The sequence below is a fragment of the Chrysochloris asiatica genome, unplaced genomic scaffold (assembly GCF_000296735.1).
Source record: "Chrysochloris asiatica unplaced genomic scaffold, ChrAsi1.0 scaffold00337, whole genome shotgun sequence".
NCBI classification, from domain to species: Eukaryota; Metazoa; Chordata; class Mammalia; order Afrosoricida; family Chrysochloridae; genus Chrysochloris; species Chrysochloris asiatica.
The window spans coordinates 2,539,127-2,544,719 of NW_006408855.1; the positions used below are offsets into that span (position 1 = coordinate 2,539,127).

At 44.3% G+C, this 5,593-nt stretch overlaps 1 pseudogene; it reads right to left on the reverse strand.

Annotated features, from left to right (window-relative positions):
• LOC102825077 overlaps positions 1-910 on the reverse strand; it is a 79,425-nt pseudogene extending 78,515 nt beyond the window's left edge.
• Positions 911-5,593: the final 4,683 nt, after the last annotated feature.

A 5,593-nucleotide genomic window follows, 5' to 3' on the forward strand; every position in this document is an offset into this window, starting at 1 on the left:
GGACTCAAGTGTGGCAGCGGTAGTGAGGTTGGCCCAGGATCGGACATTGTTTCGTTCTGCTGTGCATGGGGTCGCTATGAGTTGGTTCTGACTCGATGGCACCTGATAAGCTCTGTTTATTTGACTAGCTGCCCAACCATCATATTTCATGTTGTCCTTTTTCGTTTTTGCACTTGCTTTTGGATTAGAAGCAATATGACTTGCAGACATATAAAAAGCCCAAACAAAGCTCTCATATTTCTGTTGTTTAGTTTCAATGACTGTGCAAAATACTTCCTTGAAAGTTCGAGGTTTTCAAGTACACCTTGGGTATATTTAACTTCAGCATACTGCTGACAGTATATGTGGTTATGTGGATTAGTCATCATGAGTTCCTCTAAACAAAAGGCTGCTTTTGCATAGTCATGTTCATTGATATAAAGTTCTACAAGTTCATGCCAAGCTTCTTGGTCTCTAACAGATTGTTCCAGATACTCATTCAGCTCCCGAATGGCCTCCACATTTTTCCCCTGGGCTTTTCGAATGGCAATCTTACGCTTTCTTGCCGCAGTATTAGTTGGATCTTCTTGTAAAATTCAGTCATGTAACTGTATAGCATCATCATATCTTTCCATGGCTTCAAATCTCATTCCAGTTAGTCATTTGACTCTGTGACTGCCAGGGAATTGTCTTCTTAATTCCTGAAGACAAAACAATGCCAAGTCATCCTGACCATAGTCTAGAGCTGCAATCATCACTTGTTCATATATGATCCAAATATCATCTCCAAGCTTAGAGGCATATTCATTAATCAGCTCTTCTCCAACTTCTACAATTTGCTCACTGTTTCTGGAATTTTCTTCTCTTCATTTTCTCATTTTATCTCTCATTTCTTCCCAAGTGACTCGTAAAGCTCAGAGACCTTCGCCATCTTCATATAACTCCTGAAGCCTATTTTTTTAAATGTTTTATTGTGAATTATGTAATAGTTTACATGGGAGAACATTATTTTACATTCATCCTATCATATATCATTTCATTGTCATGGTTACAATCCCCTCCATGTATCATCGCCCAACCAAAGGGTATACACTACAATTCTGCCCCCCCAGTCATCAGCACACAGCCACTCTCCCTCTCTGTGTCTAAGTCCCCAACTGCTCCATCTCTCCACGTCATCATCTTTGCCTCCATCTCAGGCATCACTGCTTCTGAAGCCTCTTAAAGCAAAAGACCTATCCTTATGAGTCCATCTTGAAGTCAATTTCATTTGAAAACCATTACTATGTGTCAACTCATATATATGCTTCCCAATGCCGTATAGCCACGCTATAGGACTGAGCACATATGCTAGACACTGGGAATAAGATGATGAAGTGTACCCCCTTCCCCCTTGAAGTGTATATGCTGGAGACTGTGCTAGGAAATAAACAAGAAAATAAGAAGATGCTTCAAAAAGTTCATTAAAAAATTGAATGAGACAAGTCATCTGGGCCTGGCCACAACCACTGTTCTGTTCCAACCTCCTCCATGTCTGAGACTGTGGAGCTGTACTTTAACATAGACCATGGCTACTTGGAGGACCTTTGTTTGAGGTGCAAAGCCAGCCTCCTGACCCAGCAGGACTACATCCACCTGATCCAGTGTGAGACCTTAGAAGTGACCCTAGAGTTTACCAAGCATGATGTCCTTCTCTGGCAACTGGTACCAACTAGTAACATGTCCAAAGGACATTAGACAAAGTCTAACCATCCTAGCTCCTAAGAAACATTCTGGATGTAATTCTTCCCAACAGATTTGTCAATATTCTTCGCCAACACCATAACTCAAATTCACTTATTTACTTTGACTATGCAAAGGCATTTGACTATGTGGATCATAATGAACTATTATCCTACAGCACCACGCCATAGAGGAGGAAAGCTGTTCATTGCTCTTTGAGTAATTACAAGACCTGATGGATTGCAATGTTCCAATTCCATTTTGCATAGGGATGCCATGCGTAAGAAGTCAACTCCATGCCAGATAACAGCAACAAGTACTATTAGATTAGGTTATATAGAGACCATGAAAGCATTTCAGAAAGAGAAACATTCCAAAAAATAAAAAGTTACAGCCATAGAAACCCTATAGAGCACTTGGGGTCACCATGACTTGGAATAGACTAATGGCAACTAGTTTATCATCACCTTAGAACGAATGCTTCAGATCCAAAGACTGTTTTAGAATATAAATGTGTCCCTTTGGACTCAATTTCATGTTAAACAAGATAGATTCGCTCCTTTTTGCCTCTCGGCTGACTCCAGTATTACAAGATTCTTACAGGCTCAAAAACACTCGGGACATTGAATCTCAGGATCTCACTGGCAACTGAAAGGTTTGAATGTTATTCTGTTTAAAAGAAACATATGTCAAATGAACAAAATATCATGGTTTTGAAATAAACACCATTTGTGTCACTTCTGTTGCAAAGATTCCTCAGTGCTGAGAATGCAAACTGTGTGGATATGAGCTGCATACAAACCTGAACTGCCAAAAGAATAGTCAAATAAGACATGGAAAGAAAAGGGTACAGTTGTTTTAAGTTAATTAAATACATAATTGCACAAATAAATTCTGCAATCAAAGAAAGAACATTTTAGATGAGTAATCTGCTCCAGAAATGTGGAAGAAAACCCAGACCCCGAATTGATACCACTCAACTACATTGTGTTATTTGCAGACCTTTTCTCCCCACTTCCCCCATCTCAGCTACCAGAACAATAAATATGTGCTCTGTAGTGAAAAAAAAAAAATTTTTTTAAAAATTAAAAGATAATGGAATTTTTTCATGAACTTCTGAAGCCCCCTCAGTAAATAAAAGCTTATAAAAAAAGTCTATAAATAAGGAAGTGGGTGTGGTTTTAGTAGTATTTCAAGAAGTCGTTAACATGCTAGCTACTTTGATATCCTTCTCCATGTACACAAAGGTACAAAGGTGGACCTTGAAAAAGTTGGGGTATTTTTTCTAGATGTGTGATTGTGTTGAGAGAAACCAGGTGAGATGGGGAAAGTTTTTCCATGCCAATGTGAAATGCTTTGTATTGGGATTCAAACCCTCTCAGACCAAACTGCCCATTCTCTAAGTCTCTTCCAGAAAATTTGGCATCATCACTGAGTAGAGGTGGTGGTGCGGTTATGTGCCGTGGAGTCGATTCTGACTCATAACGACCCTGTACAGGGTTTCCGAAGCTGTAAATCTTTCCGGGAGCAGAAAGCCTCATCTTTCTCCCTCGGATTAGTGGTCCCCTACCTAATACAGTGGTGAGTTAATAAATATGGAACAAAGAGGAGAGGAGAGTTTAGAGGAAATAGCAACCTTTTGGAATCACTTTAATGTCTGAGTGTTGATGCCCCTAAATAGCTCTCATTTTACAGGTCAGTTACTTTTCTTGGAAGCAGTATGGCCGAGAGGAGGAAGAAGGTCTGGGGTTGAGTTTGGAGGTGGAAGAGTTCTGGCTGCCAGAAACGGACTAGCACTTTGGAGTATGTCTAGAAGCTAGTGAAGCTGGAGCCTGAGGGCTGAGGTGGGGACAGAAGTCCTAATCCTGCCTTGCTGTGAGGGTTGGGGATAGGAAGCCCTGCCTCATCTTCTGGGGAACGGATGCTAGGAAACTGGTAATTCTAGGACAAGGGCTGGCCATAGTGGCATAGTGGCATGGAACTGACCTTTGAGTTAATAAAGGTGGTGCATAAACAAAGGTGTCATAAATAAAGGATGGTAATAAAGGTGGTGCATAAACAAAGGTGTCATAAATAAAGGATGGGGCACGCGGCGTGGGAGGGGCACGCGGTTGCTAAGGTGCGCGTGCATCAAGGGCTGTCATAAAGGGTGGGCTCCCGCTTGGGGCGCGGCACCAGCGCTTCATTGGCCTGGGTCCCTGCACCTGGGAGCCTCCGCGTGTCATGTCCCGATAGTGCGTCTGGTCCCCGCGGATCCTACTCGCGCTGCAACCCCTTTGGCTGCTGGTCCTGGCTGCCCCGCTCCCAGAGTGGGCACGGGACCTGACTAAACCCTGGTCTTCGCCCTCCCCTGATCATCTACCTGAATCGCCCCACAAGCTTATATCCTTGCCTAAGCCAGAGGGCTCTGACTACATGGATCCTCCCGCTCCAGCCCAGATGCTGGCCCCGTCTCAGGAATTAGCTGAGACTTTGGACATGGATTCAGCTACAGAGCCACTCCCAATGCCAGACCAGTTTGCTGGCACACATCAGGATCTTAATGACCACCTAACTCCACATCAGAAGCTTCCAGAGGTGGGTCCTGTGCTAGACCGGGATCAGAATCAGGCCTTAGCTCTGCCTCCTCAACTCAAAAGTAAGATTGAAACTCCATGTATGAGTCAGTCAGGCTGAAGGTCACCAGTCATTTGAAATACTTGTACCACCTCTAGACAGTCATAGTTTGAAAGCAACTAAGTTTATTGTTTCACCCCCAAACCTGAACAAGGATCTAGCTCAGCACAGACGACTTGCTACAGTTGTTGTTGGAACTTCAGGCCAATTAGCAAAAATAACTAACTGACTAAATCAACCCGAGGATGACTACCTTCTAGACCCAAGTTTTGATATATTATATCCTCCAGACAGCCTACCCTTAGAATTCCTAGGGACTCCAGCTTCACCAACCTCTTGGCATAGTCAACCTCCAGAACCCCCTGAGGAGGTTGGATTTGTGCCTACTCTACCTTCTGACATGGAAGGTCCTGAACTTCCTGAGGAAGAGGAACCTTCAGTCCAACAAGAGGCTCCTCAGGCAATGAAAGCTTTCATAGCCCATCAGGAAGTTCCAAATCTGCCTCCAGAGCCTGCTACAGAGATGGAACCATTTCTACTCCAACAGAAAGGCCCAGCTGAGACTTTGCAGACCACTGAAGAGGTTAAACCTCCAGTGCCAGAGGAAATCCCATCTAAGCCTTCAGAACCCCTTCATAAGGTAGAACCTTCTCCAGTGCAACAGGAAACCCCATTTCAGACTCCAGAAGTACTTGAGGAGAGTGAGCCATCGCTAACTGAGCAGGAGGCCCAGACTCAGTCTCTATAGCCACCTGAGGTAGTTACAACTCCAAGTTCAGTGCATCATGAGATGACTCTTCAACCTCCAGTGCAGAATCTAATTCATCATTCAACCTTGCCCAATATCACAATTAAACCAGTGGATGTGGAGCTTGCCCTAACTCAAGAGCCTACTAAGGAAGTTCAATCATGTCCAACTCAGCAGGAAGCTCTAGCACAGCCACTAAAACTTCCCCCAAAAGTTACACCGACAACTCAGCAGGAGGCCATGGCTCCATCTCAGATGCCCTCTGAAGAGGTTGAGCCTTTCCCAGTCCAGCAAGAGGTCCCAGCTCACCTTCTAAAGCCCACTGAGGAAGTTGAGCCTTCTCCAGTCCAGCACAGCCTCTAAAGGCTCCCCAGCAGGTTGGATCTTCTCCAGTCCAGCAGGAGGTTCCAGCTCACCCTCCAAAACCCTCTGTGGAGGTGGGACCATCTCCAGTCCAGCAGGAGATTCTAGCTCACCCTCCAGAGCCCTCCGAGGAGGTGGGACCATCTCCAGTCCAGCAGGAGATTC